The sequence below is a fragment of the Felis catus genome, chromosome B4 (assembly GCF_018350175.1).
Source record: "Felis catus isolate Fca126 chromosome B4, F.catus_Fca126_mat1.0, whole genome shotgun sequence".
Classification (NCBI taxonomy): Eukaryota; Metazoa; Chordata; class Mammalia; order Carnivora; family Felidae; genus Felis; species Felis catus.
The window spans coordinates 93,970,437-93,984,539 of NC_058374.1; the positions used below are offsets into that span (position 1 = coordinate 93,970,437).

The 14,103-nt window shown below is 42.2% G+C and overlaps 1 long non-coding RNA gene across 1 annotated transcript; it reads right to left on the minus strand.

Annotated features, from left to right (window-relative positions):
* Positions 1-843: 843 nt before the first annotated feature.
* Positions 844-11,274, minus strand: LOC123386835. The gene is made up of 2 exons (XR_006601278.1): positions 10,769-11,274; positions 844-2,580 (listed from the first exon to the last, which is right to left on the minus strand). It is a non-coding gene; the product is annotated as an uncharacterized LOC123386835 (long non-coding RNA).
* Positions 11,275-14,103: the final 2,829 nt, after the last annotated feature.

Below are 14,103 nucleotides of genomic sequence, written 5' to 3' on the forward strand. Positions count from 1 at the left end.
ACTAAGTGAAGCAGGCTTCTTTTTTTGCGGGATCTTGCAAATGTTTAATATACCATTGTGTTTTGGGATGCTCCCAAAAGAAGATAGTGTCTAGTAGTTCCCAAATTTATATGTATCTTATTCTTGCAGGATGTTGCCAAGCATTAGTATTCTCCAAAATACTGTGCTGTGCTGCCTAAATAAATCTGTTTCCTTGTGTCTCTTCTTAGCATAAGAAGAATAAATGCTCATTAGGAAAAATTTGGTGAGTACAGAAAAATATAATAAGAAAATGTTACTTATGATGTTGTGGTCCAGAGGTAACCAGTGTTAACATTTTAACCTATTTCCTTCTAAACTATGAAGGTTCATGACTCAGAAAATGAAGTTTTATGAGGAAAGCAGGATTTTTTAGTGTAAGAATGTAGTCCCGATAGGCTGGAGGAGAGAGGGCGGGATGGGAAAAAAAAATAACGCTTCGAATGTTGATAAAAATAAGTAGAAGGGACCAGGAGATAATTTTCCAATTTAGTGGCTCCTCCTGTAGATAAGAGACCATATAATTAGATTTCTAGATATCTATGCCAGTTGCTAAATTTCTGATAAACACACTGCGGAGATCTGGCCCAGTTAGCATAGAAATGGCTCCATAACTTCAGCTTCTACTCTATTATTATTTCTTGCATTTACCACTTCATTTGATCTTGAAGACAAACAGTATTGCTAGAATAGGCAGTTGAGCATTTTGCTACAATCATTGAAATAGGGAGATATCCCCCATCAGTCACAAAGTCCCACGTAATGTAACCAAATGACAGTGTATCCACCTGATACGCAGCAAGCCAATAAAAACTGACACTGAACTTTTGCAGTGAAGAAAGACAAGTGATTTATTGGTTTAGCACCACCCAGGAGAACAGAGAGCTAATGCTCAAAAATCCTAAACAAGTGAGGATTTTTAAGTGCAAAAGTTGGGGCAAGGGTCTTTTGAGAAGGTGGATGCCATTGATCAGTGGTCCATGAGGCCATGCTAGCAGGTGTTCTGGTTCCCCAGAGGTCCTTTCCATCTCAAGAGACCTAGAATCTGAAAAATATCTTTATTCTTTATGTTAATCTAGTGGGGTTGCATTCCTATAGGTTCCTTGGCCATTCCAGCTGTGTCTGTGGGTGATAGGACTTCTGTTCATTCCTTCATCTGAACTGACAAGATGGGACACTGGCTTCAATAACATGCTTACTTTCTTCTATCATCAATGTAAAAAAATAGGTAATATCCTGACAACCCTTAACAGTTGACACTATTACGAAGCACGTTCACATATGTAATATCTCTGGAGTCTAATAGCCACCGAGAGGGGGGGAGACGGCACAAGAGCGTTGGTGGGTTTTACTGCTTCTTTAATTTTTAACAGATAAAGAATGTAGGACTCGTGATTTACTCAAGCTAGTAAGTGGCAGAGTTTGAACAAGAACTAACATCTCTGAAACTCCCTTCTGTGTGTTGCATAAAACAGCCAAGACAACAAATTATGTGATGCATGTGGTTGAATAAAGACTTCAATATCTTCGTTTTCATGGAAGACAGAAGACAAACATTTTTTGAGGTTAGTAAGTATAGGTATTCCTTAAGCGTGGACTTTATCTTCAAAAGCATCTCATATTTCATTCTCAGTCTTCTGCTACCATCTGGGCCCCACTGTGTGAGTGTTTCAAAATAACGTGTTCTTAAAGCTGTGAGCCCAAACTTGAACTAAATTTTGAAACGTTCACTCAAGAGATAGTTAGTGGGTGCTTTTCTGGGTTTCGAAGGAGACACAGCCGGGTATTCTGCCGGGCCATTCTGTGCCACTGATCACTATGCTATCAACACTGTCCAGGTATGCTTTTGAGGCAAATCCCAAACAGAGATTTTTTTTTTTCGGTGTTACCATGTTGAAGGAAAATATCTCCAATGAGCAATGCCTAACATTCATTTTGTCATTCCGTCAACAAATATGTACTGAGTACCTGCCAAGGAGCTGGGGCAAAATGGAAAATAAGACAGAGAGGATGCCTGCACTTGAGGACGCTCTACAGAAAATAATTTCAACTACATGCTGTAGAAAAAATGAAATAGGACAATATGATGAGGTTGGTGATGTGAAATAGAGTGAGTGACCAGGAAGCTCCTTTTTCTTTTCTTTCTTTCTTTCCTCTCCTTTCTTTCTTGAAGGCTTTAAATTGGGGTTTGGGAAATCCCTCCCACAGCTGGTATTTGAGCTGAAGATCTCAAACTTCTACGATGTTAATGGATCTCCAGTTTGTTTCCAATTAACGCTCAATCCAAACGTTTCTACTTCAAGCTGTTTCATCGCTTTGGTTTAGTATTTTGGTTTAATTCCAAATATTTGAAATTTCCTTCTTTTGGCAAGGTTTCTTTGTGAACAGTTCTGTCTTGTTTGATGCTTGAAAGGCAGGTTGGTAGGACTTATTTTTATAAGAAATAGTTCTCTACTCCCCTTTTTCTTCTTAGTATGGCTGTGTTGGCTGCATCAACAGACTTTGAAAACATGCTCATTCCTGGTGTGTGAGACTTCACTTGGGTGTGTACGGTTTCCTTGCCTGGTGAGAAGGAGAGAAAGGAGTATCATTTGCCCTCTCTCTGCCCCCTTGCAGGTGTGCACAGTGGGAAAGAGTCTGTCTCCATTCCTCTTCAACTCACTGGACCATCCTGCATCTCTCTTTCTCTTTTTTTTTTAAGTTTTTATTTAAATTCAAGTTCATTAACATACAGTGTAATATTAGTTTCAGGTGTACGACACAGTGATTCAGGACTTCCATACATCACCCTGTGCTCATCACATCAAGCGCCCTCCTTAATCCCTATCACCTATTTCACCCATCCCCCAAAGACCGCCCCTCCAGCAACCCTCTGTTCTCTATCGTTAAGAGTCTGTTTTTTGGTTTGCCTCTCTTTTTTTCCCCTTTGCTCATTTGTTTTGTTTCTTAAATTCCACATCTGAGTGAAATCATATGGTGTTTGTCCTCCTTTGACTTATTTCACTTAGCATTATACTGTCTAGCTCTATCCACATCCTTGCAAAAGGCAAGAGTTCATTCTTTTTTATGGTTGAGTAGTATTCCAGTGTGTGTGTGTGTGTGTGTGTGTGTGTGTGTGTGTGTGTGTGTGTGACATCTTCTTTATTCATCAGTCAATGGACACTTGGGCTGTTTCCATAATTTGGCTATAATGTCTTCAAGCAGCCTAGGAGCCACAGAGCCCAGGGCCCTCAGAAGGAACGCCTCGGAAATATGTGACTTTTTTTTTCCTCAATGTTTATTTATTAGAGAGAGACAGAGACAGAGTGTGAGTCAGGGAGGAGCAGAGAGAGAGGGAGACACAGAATCTGAAGCAGGCTCCAGGCTCTGAGCTATCAGCACAGAGCCCTTCGTGGGACCCAAACTCATGAGCTGTGAGATCATGACCTCAGCTGAGGTCAGACGCTTAACCAACTGAGCCACTCAGACACTCTGGAAATATGCAACTTTTGAGTGTGTGTTTCTTTTTCCCTCAGGAAGATGGGAAATGTATATATTACAATATTCTGGGGAAGCCTTTTTGCAATACACTCATTCCATCACCACAGACTGTGTGAATGAGGAAGGAAGAGAAGCCAGAGAAAGCTTTCAGGTGAACCTCATGAATCCCAGGCTACTCGCCCTTCTTAACAATGCATGAAGGCAGTGGGCCAAATCTCATTTGTAACTCAGATTGACAGTGATGAATTAATTATCTTTTATTCAAAAAGTAATTTTTGAGTCAGAATGTTCTGCTCAGCGGTAGGGAATAGAAAGATAAATAAAACATGATTTCTACCTTCAAGGGCTCCCAATTTAGTTGGCAAAGCAGAATGGAAAATAGATAAGTTATAATGAAGTGAAATAAGTGATTATATAAAGAGTAAGGGTTCATTCAGTATCATATTTCCTTAAAATGCAGTAAGATCTAAATGAGTATCCAAGGCGGGGCATCTGGCCGGCTGGATTGGTAGAGCGGGCGACTCTTGATCTTGGGGTTGTGAGTTCAAGCCCCATGTTGGAGGTACAGATTACTTAAAAAAATAAAACCTTAAATGAGCATCCAAGGCTATGAGACTATTTAATAAATGTTGCATTTAAAAGGAATACATTTATAAGGAAGGAACTATCCCACATGTTCCTTCATGTGAATCCTCCACAAATGTTTCTTTTAAGGAGGTAGGTATATACTTGTCAAGGTTCAGCTCACAGAACATATGTAGAAACTACTTCATTGCTAGGCACTGTGAAATGAGGTGGGGAAATCTTTCAGACCGAATATTATAGGAAAGTTGGCCTGTAAGTTTTAGCATTGACAAGGACCTTAGATATCATCTTTATACCAATCCACTCCTTGATAAGCCCTGTGAAGCTCAGAGTGTAAGTGACTTGCTCAAGGTCACACAGCTAGGTAGTGGTGGAGGCAGAGAGCCTACATTCTCCTGATTGCTCTAGTGCTATATTGCAGATGGCAACCCTGAGTTAGTTGGAGATGTTTTTGTAGAAAGAAATAGATAACAAAAATCCTTCTCATCCTACCCATGTAGTAAGATCTAATCAAGCACAACAGACTGTTGAAAAAGAAAAAAGGGACAGACTGAGAGATATAATAGGAAGTATTTGGCACATGCTCTGTTCACTCCTGTCCCTCCCCCCAACATATTCCATGACTCTTGGCTGCAAGGATGCCCTTACAGGCTGGGTATTTTCCCTCAGGATGGATGTGCTATTAGTGACCCTTTTAGGGTAGCCTGGACTGATATTGAGTCGCTATTCTTGGTTGCTTTTTCTACATGGGAAGTTTAAAGGGTCGAGTCAGAACTTGATGATGTCACTGCAAAACAACTGCCTCAGAAGGGGAGAGTCTTTGTTTAGGGCTCAGTGCACCACACACACACACACACACACACACACCTATCCATATGAGCAGGGCCAGTTTCTCACTAATCCCCTTCCTCTAATTGGCATTGGCTCAAGAGTCTGTGTGGATGGGTCTTACCAATGCCAAATTATCCCCCAGTCATCCTACATTCCAAACTAAACATTAAGTATCTCTTTTACTTTCCTTCTACTCAGGGTGACCTAATCTTAAACAATTCTCTGTAAAATGTTCTGCAGGCTGACATCTGCCTTCCTTTCTTCATCTCCCAAAAGGTGACCATAAACAGAATTTCAAGAAATTTCTCCTGCAGCTGTTTGCATTATACCACGACTTCTCTAGTTTCAGTCCTGAGGGTGTTTCCTACTGTCTGTTTATATTTGTGTTACCTAAGAAATAAATCCTCTTAATTTAAAAACAAACAGTGTGTGGTGGCGAAGTTCTAGGCATGATATAAATCTCTCCAAATTAATCTTGTTCACTGAAAACTCACAAAAATGGTTTCAACCTCAACCATTCTGCTTACAGTAGAGAACCGTTTTGGTAACAGCCACTAACATTAAAAGATTTGTGTTGTGTTTTTCTTTTTTTCTCAAGCACCCATATTGAAAACAGAATTCTCTGCATTTGCTCAACGAAGAGAGTCTTTCCAAGGAAAATCTCTTTAAAAATCCAGACAAAGGAAATCTTTTCTAATGACAAAAGGGATTTGTGATTCTGGAGATGTGCCTGTTAGTTCCATAAACCACAGCTCTACTACATACAACTCAGGCCAACAGGAAATGCTGACCAAGGGGAGGCAATAATGCAAGCTGTTCAGAGCGCAGTGTGTGTATGTCATAACATCATGACTGAGTGTTGTCTGTAGGGCAAACTCATAAAGTTGTGGTAAAAACACTGGCTCTGGATTCACACGGATCTGGACCCCAATCCAAGTTTACCAATTACAGTCTCTGTGAGGAAGCTATTGTTTCCCTGAAGATCAAATGGGGTTAATTATATTACTTTCTTCATAGGGTCACAGTTAGGATTAACTGAGATGATTCAGGTAAAATTCCCAGCCCTGGCCCTGGCAGATATCAAATTTGCCATAAATGTTAGTTAATAAGTAAATGAGTTGATCTGGAGGCTGAAGTACTGGTGAAGCAGGCCAGTGAGCTACCCTTAGAGACAAACAAAAGTAATCCCTATGCTATGGAGAGCTGAGCCAGAATGCATGCCCCAGATACAGAGGATGGCAGGGCATGCCTCGCTCATCCAATATGGCCAAAAAGGTACCTGGCTACGTTTAAGAGTTGCTCAATCAATTACAGACTCAAAGGATAATTGAGCATTCTTTGTTTCTCTTGGCAAAACCATGATTTGCAAAATCCTATTTGGCAAGAGAAATGTTCCAAGTTCTCTTTTTTTTTTTTTTTTTTTTTGAGAAAATTATTTTAATTGCAAAAAGTGGATTACATGAACAACCTCTAAAGTTCTTTTCAGGTCAAAGCATTCTGTCTCTAAGCATGGAGTATGTAGTAGAAGGAACATGCTTGGGCATTGGTGCCAGCCAGACCTGAGAGTAAGCCTGGGGGCCACCTCTTACTGCATATAACTTGGTCAAGGTCCGTCATTTCTCTGAAGCTCCATTTTTTCATCTGTATACATGGATGTAATAAAACCCACCTTACACAAGGTGTAACAATATTATACACACAAGGGCCGACCATGGTTCTTAGCACATGGTACATACTGAATAAATGAATAAATGAGAGTAACTCTACCCTTCCTTTCCAAAGTCACCAGCAGGGTGACCCAAGTCACTATGAACCTCCCAGGGGGAGCTCTTCCTTAGGGAACGATAGCTGTGGATGAGGCTTTGCCTCATGTTCAAATCATGAGTATATTCTCCATGTGGCCTATTACTTAAATAGCCTCTTGAGATTTTTATAGGAGGAAGAGGGATGAGAGAAGTCAATGGCAGAAACCTATGGGCTGGAACTTTGGCACTGCTTAGCTGGCTGCTTTGAGGACATTGCCCCGCCCTATATCCATCTAGCCACCTACCTATTCAACATATATTTATTGAGCACCGACGATTCTGTGTTAACATTGCACCTGGGCCTGGCAGACAACAGCGAAGAATCAGTGACCCCTACCCTTTAAGGGTTCACAGCACACTGGGTGAGACAGAGAAAGAGAAGTACACAGGCAATTAAAATACAGTCTGCTGTAATCAGAGCCAAGAGAGGGGAAGTACAAAATGCCACGGGCATGGCAAGAATGAGACGTGTACTTCCTGGGAGGCTGTTAACTTGACACTACTTTAAATTCATTCAGTGAGGGGTAGGAAAAAATGGATTTTTAAGCTATTTTTTTTTTAAAGAACATAATAAACACTGATATATCCACTACACCACTTGAGAAATAAAACACTACAGGAGCACCTCACTGGCTCAGTCAGAGAAGCATATGACTCTTGATCTCGGGGTCGTGAGTTCGAGCCCCAAGTTGGGTGTAGAGATTACTTAAATAAACAAATAAACTAAAAGAAAAAAAAAACACTACAGCGGGGTGGGGGGAATGGGTGAAGGTGGTCGAAAGATACAAACTTCCAGTTATAAGATTAATAAATGAGATATAATGTACAGCATGGTGACAGTAGTTAACAACACTGTATTAAATATTTGAAAATTGCTAAAAGAGTAGATCTTTAAAGTTCTTATCACAAGAAAAACACTATAACTACACAAGGTGATGCATGTGAACTAAACTTACTGTGGGGATCATTTCGTAATATATTACCTTTTATCGAATCATTATGCAGTATACCTTAAACTAATGCAATATTATGTCATTATATCTCAATAAAACTGCAAAAAAAAATCAGAAAACAACCTACTAGAAATACCATTGAAACCTCCTACGTATCCCTTCCTCCCCTATTTTTACACTTTTATTCCATAGGCATGTATGCCATGTGATATATACAATATTGTAGTGGAACGAACATTAATAAAAAGTAGGCTTAGGGCCATTTACTTAACTAACTCACTTTGACTAGCTGAAAGTTAAAGCCAATCAAAGTTCTGAGCGATTTTGCAAAGATTTTTATTTTTCACTTTTTTATAATTATTTCCCAAGTTTGCCTTTGGGTTTCTGAGTCCCACACATTTGGGGGAGGAAAATTGATAATTTAAAAAAATTAGAAAATACAGTAAGTCATTCATTCACTATAAATATGACTACATACTGTTCAGTTTCAGAATTTCTGCTGCCTTCACAGCTACTAGATACACATACTGTAAAAATGCTCAAGAGCATTAGGTCTGTGCGAAAGAGAACGATTATTTAATTTTTTCTAAAAGGTTCTGCTCAAAAGTGTTGTTTACTACAGTAGGCATGAAACCAATTTTCATCTCCACAGCTATGTAAGAGTTGAGTTTCCAATGATGTTTTAGCACACTCTTAGGTGGGCGCCCTGAGAAAGTCCTGGTTATGAGAGCACACCAAGGGGGTAGCCGATCTGGACATAAGGTTTAGGGACAGTATTCCATCGCTGGATGGAAATGTGAAGGATTGGTAGAAATTACCAGACCAACAGTTAGAGGTTGGAAGGAGTACAGGCACTATTTCAGGCGTAACAAGAGAAGAGTCAGAAGTGAGAAAGAACATGGTGTATTTGAGACCATAAATGGCATTTGGTATTGCTGAGACAGAGAATCTGAGGGGAAATTGATAAGGAATGTACTAGAGGAGCCACATAATGCAGGAGAACCTCTATCCGAATTTCCTACACTACAGAATACATTTATGGAAGTTAAGTAGAGCATGCAAAAAAGCGCCCAATGGATAGAACTGATAAATTCAGGTAGAATTTGAATGCATTAAAATTCTGAGCACAATTTGCCCTGAACATCCCTGTACAATGCCGAAAATATGCCATATTCTTCCTATATTCTCTTCCTCCTTTATCCTGTTCATCATTTATTCAATAATGGGGCAAAACTATTAAACCAAAGAAGAAACTGGGTGCAATACAGTACAACTCCTAATACTTCTTGCAAGAACGGCACTTTTGCGTCCTGTTTGATTGTGCCAGGAAAATGCATGTGACCTCGACTATAACACTAAATACAGCACTGGAGGACTATGCTGCGAGAGGAGGTGGCATCAAAACAGAGATTCTAGCTCACATTGGCTTGAGGAGCAATTTTTTTAAAGCAAGGGCTTGGGGTCTTCTACTTGTAACACTGGCCCTACAGCATACCTGGAGAGGAGGGAAGCGGGAGCTGGAGAGGAGCAACCAGATCCACAGAGGTCAGAGCCAGGTACCCTCCCTGGGACAGATGATCAAAAACCAGACATGGGCAAAAAGATTCAGTCTAATTTCAGACCTTCCACTCAAGTTCTGAACAGAAACTGGACCTCCAAGCACGGGGCACACAGACAATGCAGCAGGAAGCTAGGCACCTGTTAAAAAATCACGACGGGGATGAGCCAGGTAATTCAACTACCCAGCATGAAGCAAAGGAAACAGGAACTGGAAATAACTCCTAGAGAGAAGCAGGTCTCTGGCCATCCCTGGAGGTAACTGGGGGCAGAAGATGGCACAGTAGAAGCGTATGGGTTATTCAAGAGATCCAGTCAGCATGGTGCACCCTCTAATAGCATCACAAGAGTGCTGGCCTGGCCCCACTTCCTGGACTTTGTAATAGCAGAAGCCACATGGTCTGGACACAGGGGAGACGGCAAGTTGTCCCCCCAAGTGCTTGGAAATAAACTTCCCCTCTGAGATGTAAACACATTACATTAACTGCTCAGAGATATACAGCTCAGAGAGGCAAAATGGCTCTGAGGCCAGCGAGACTTGACCTGGGTGAGAGCATCACGAGAGCTAAACACATGTTAATTCAGTGCAAAAAGCAGAGGTAGTTCTTGACTTTCCTGCGTATGTGACGCAAACTATAATTTTACATATCACAAAGACACTCAAACCATCCGGTCATACGCTAACCGTGCCCTTTCCTGATTCAGCTGGCCAGTGACACTTGGAGCTACCACAAGGTGGCACTGCCTGCCACCCAATGGTTTAGTTCATCAAGGTCGACCTCGTTGCTCTGAAGATTACTGAAATCATGTACATATTTGGTTGCCCTTTTCCTTATTACCTTATAAAATGTGCCAAAATCGGATGTTGCTATAAAGGAGAGAATATTCAGGCAAGGAGGCTCAAGTATCTAGTCCCTTTCGTAGTTACATTTTCTCTGTAAAATAATAAATTATCACTCTTATTTATAATTTTCCATCTCTCGGGAAGTTTCAGTAGTATAAGTCACCATCTCTAACTATAACCAACTCACTATAACCAAGATCACGTACAGTCACCTGCAAGATCAGACCCTGGATCAGGGGAAGCCCATCAGATAACCATTACTGTTTCTTGGCAGATTTCTGACTTTTCCTATTTGCACAACTCTGTTTTTTAATCACTGTGTGCTTATCCATTTGAGGTTTTTAGATTTTTTTCAAAGAATTTACAACCACATAGATGTACAGAGTATAGATTCTGAGACCCTTTGTGTCCCCTTTATAAGGGAACAAGCAGATAGGAGAGGGCTGCCAAATTAGTGGGGACCAAGGGGTTGACTAGGACGGATGTGGGCAATCAATCTTAGGGAGCAGGTGCCAAAAGTCAGCATCAGAAAGATCCAAAGCAAACACCAGGGTCAAGGAAAGGAAAAGGATCATAAGGTGAAGACAAAATTTGGGAAAGGGACAGAGATGAGTATAAAGAGGAAGCAGTTCAGGAGCAAATGAAGGGGATCTGAGATGACATTCCTTTAAGACAGGAGAATTTTTGCACCTTACCTTGGTGAGTTGGCAGGCACAGTTTGGATATGTACCAAGCTAGGTTAAAGCTTTCGGGTCAAGGGGCGCCCGGGTGGCTCAGTCGGTTAAGCGTCTGACTTCGGCTCAGTTGTGGGTTCGAGCCCTACGTTGGGCTCTGTGCTGACAGCTCAGAGCCTGGAGCCTGCTTCGGATTCTGTGTCTCTCTGGCCCTCCCCCACTTCTGCTCTCTCTCTCTCTCTCTCTCTCAAAAATAAACATTTAAAAAAATTAAAAGCTCCAGGGTCAAGACAGACTATTAAATTGCTGACTCACCACCTTCTCCTTGGTTGCTTGGGGGTGGGGCAACATTCTGTCAAAGCCGAGAACTAATTAAGAGTCTCTGTTACGAGGCTGTCAAACGAATGATCCTTTACTCCTGTGGGCCTGGAGGGGCCAGCTGACTTTTATCCTCCTTCGCTGTGTGCCCTTCTCAGGTTTCCAGCTGAGTAAAAGGTATGGCTGCCAGCACCATCGGGGAGCAGGTCAAAGTTGAAAGACTGAACTGGGAAACAATAAAGGGAGAATTTGTGGCAGCTACTGTTTCAGTCCACATAGTGCACTCCCTCCCTCTTCTTGGGCTTATGGCACCACCACCTCTTCCATTGGGAAAATGCTGTTTCCCGACTCTAGAGGATTTGGGGAGACTGCCAGCCCAATTTCACCTGGCTGCCCCCAAGGATGGGCATGACCAAGAATGTGCCCATCACAGTACTCACCCCCTGGCCAAATTATTGACCCAGTGTCCTTCTCTAGAATTTGGAGTTCAAGGAAGATCTTTCTTTTTCCTGAGATGAAAATCTAGAAGAATGTGACCCCAGAACGGCTGACAGTCACATCCCCCACTGGATGCCGGGTCAAGATCCCCCCTCAGCGAAGGACTTGCCCCAGCTGCTGGGAGTATTGTTGGCACATAACTTTTGGCGGTCAGCCTTCAGGAATTGCCTCAGCTACAGACAGCCTCCTTGCCCAAGGTCACTCCCTTCCCTGGGCAGCCTACATGCAAAGACCGATGGACCCAGGAGCAAGGTCATCTCAGTCCAGTGTGGGACACTTCTGACAGGCCATTCCAGCTCCATGCTTTCTTATGCGGTCAGCCTAGGCTGCCATTGGGTCTGCACCATAGCTTGACTTTTTCCTCTACCCAATCCTGCATCCTGCTGTTCCCTTCCCTAGGCATTAGTCCTGACGGTACTCCTGAATAAACATGCTGAGCATTAAACTTCATATAAGGGTCTTCTTTCCAGCCTGCAACACACACCACACTGAGGAACTCGAAAGAGTGAAGTCAACGTACAAAGAGAATCTGACTTAGAGAGAGAATGAAAGAACTGGCTGGATGCAATCACGCAGGGGCCAGAGCCAGTCTTGACATCCTGGGCTTTGACTGTGTGAGTCAGTTAATCCACATTTGAGATGTTTTGTTTTAAAGCCGGTTTGAGCTGGCTTTCTGATATTTGGAGCATAAACAGTCCCAGCTAATACAAAGACCAACTGAACTAGCTGCATGGGTTGTTTTTTTTTTTTTTTTTAATATTGGTTAAAAATAGAGGACTTGTGTGGGCACCTGGGTGTGGCTCAGTCGGTTAAGCCTCGGATTCTTGGTTTTGGCTCAGGTCATGATCTCACGGTTTGTGAGTTTGAGCCCCACATCGGGCTCTGAGCTGACAGTGTGGAGCCTGCTTAGGATCTCTCTCTCTCTCTCTCTCTCTCTCTCTCTCTCTCTTGCCCTTCCTGCAGTCTCTCTCTCTCTCTCAAAATAAATAAATAAACTTTAAAAAATAGATGACTTGTGGAGGGTACTTCAGTGATACTGTGTAAGTTACTCAACCTCTCTGGGACTTGGTTTCTTGGTAAAATGGCTACTATTACCTATTTTATTGAACTGTTGTGGGGATTGAGTGCATTCATGTGTAAATCACTTAGAACAATGCTGGCACATAAATTATTACAAATTGATGCGAAGAGGAGCTTTTTTTGTTTCTTCACTTAAAATCAGTGGTACCAGGCCCATGCCAATCCTGAACCAGCGACTCATGTAGATTCCTTTTGTGTTGCTTTGTACGCTGATGCTACTATGGTACAAGACAATGAAGATTATTTATTACTGTACATCTGGAGTTGCAAACTCCAATGGCTATAAGGGTAAGCCAGTAGCCCAAAAGAAGAAAGCCAGCCTTGGGCAAGAATACTCAATCAAGAAGGAAGCAGGAGGGGCGCCTGGGTGGCGCAGTCGGTTAAGCGTCTGACTTCAGCCAGGTCACGATCTCGCGGTCCGTGAGTTCGAGCCCCGCGTCGGGCTCTGGGCTGATGGCTCAGAGCCTGGAGCCTGTTTCCGATTCTGTGTCTCCCTCTCTCTCTGCCCCTCCCCCATTCATGCTCTGTCTCTCTCTGTGCCAAAAAAAAATAAATAAACGTTGAAAAAAAAATTTTTTTTTTTAAAAAAAGAAGGAAGCAGGAGAGGTGGGGGGCTGTGGCAAAATGGAAAGCACACACTTTGTCTGAGGTGGGCAGCCGCTCAAGCATAGCTGATTGCTGCCATATGCAAACAAGGGCCTGTTACTGCCAAATTCTCTGATTTCTCAGGAAAATTTTTTTAAACTGGATTTTCATGCAAAACATTACATTTTTTGCGATATTGGCCATTTAAAAAATACAGTGAAGGCCAAACAAAACACATCTGTCAATCACAGCTTGAGGCTTCACTTGTACGATACTTGTAGAGTAGTACACAAGTAATAGAATTTTCTTCCTTAAAATATTTTAATCAAAATAATACATGAGAGATGCCTAGGTGGCTCAGTTGGTTGAGCATCTGACTCTTGATCTTGGCTCAGGTCATGATCTCATGGTTCCTGGGATCGAGTGCCATGTCAGGCTTGCACTGACCGCTCAGAGCCTTGGGATTCTCTCTCTCCCTCTCTCTTTGCTCCCCCCCCGAAAAAAATAAATAAATTTTAAAAAGATAGGGGCGCCTGGGTGGCGCAGTCGGTTAAGCGTCCGTCTTCAGCCAGGTCACGATCTCGCGGTCCGTGAGTTTGAGCCCCGCGTCGGGCTCTGGGCTGATGGCTCAGAGCCTGGAGCCTGTTTCTGATTCTGTGTCTCCCTTTCTCTCTGCCCCTCCCCCGTTCATGCTCTGTCTCTCTCTGTCCCAAAAATAAATAAACGTTGAAAAAAAAATTAAAAAAAAAAAGATAATACACGAGCATAGTCTTTTTCAAAATAGTGTAGAAGAGCTTACAATGAAAAGCCACAATCCCCTGCTTCACCCTTTCAGGTGCCACCCCAAGAGAAAAGTTTTATTTTCCTAAATAATA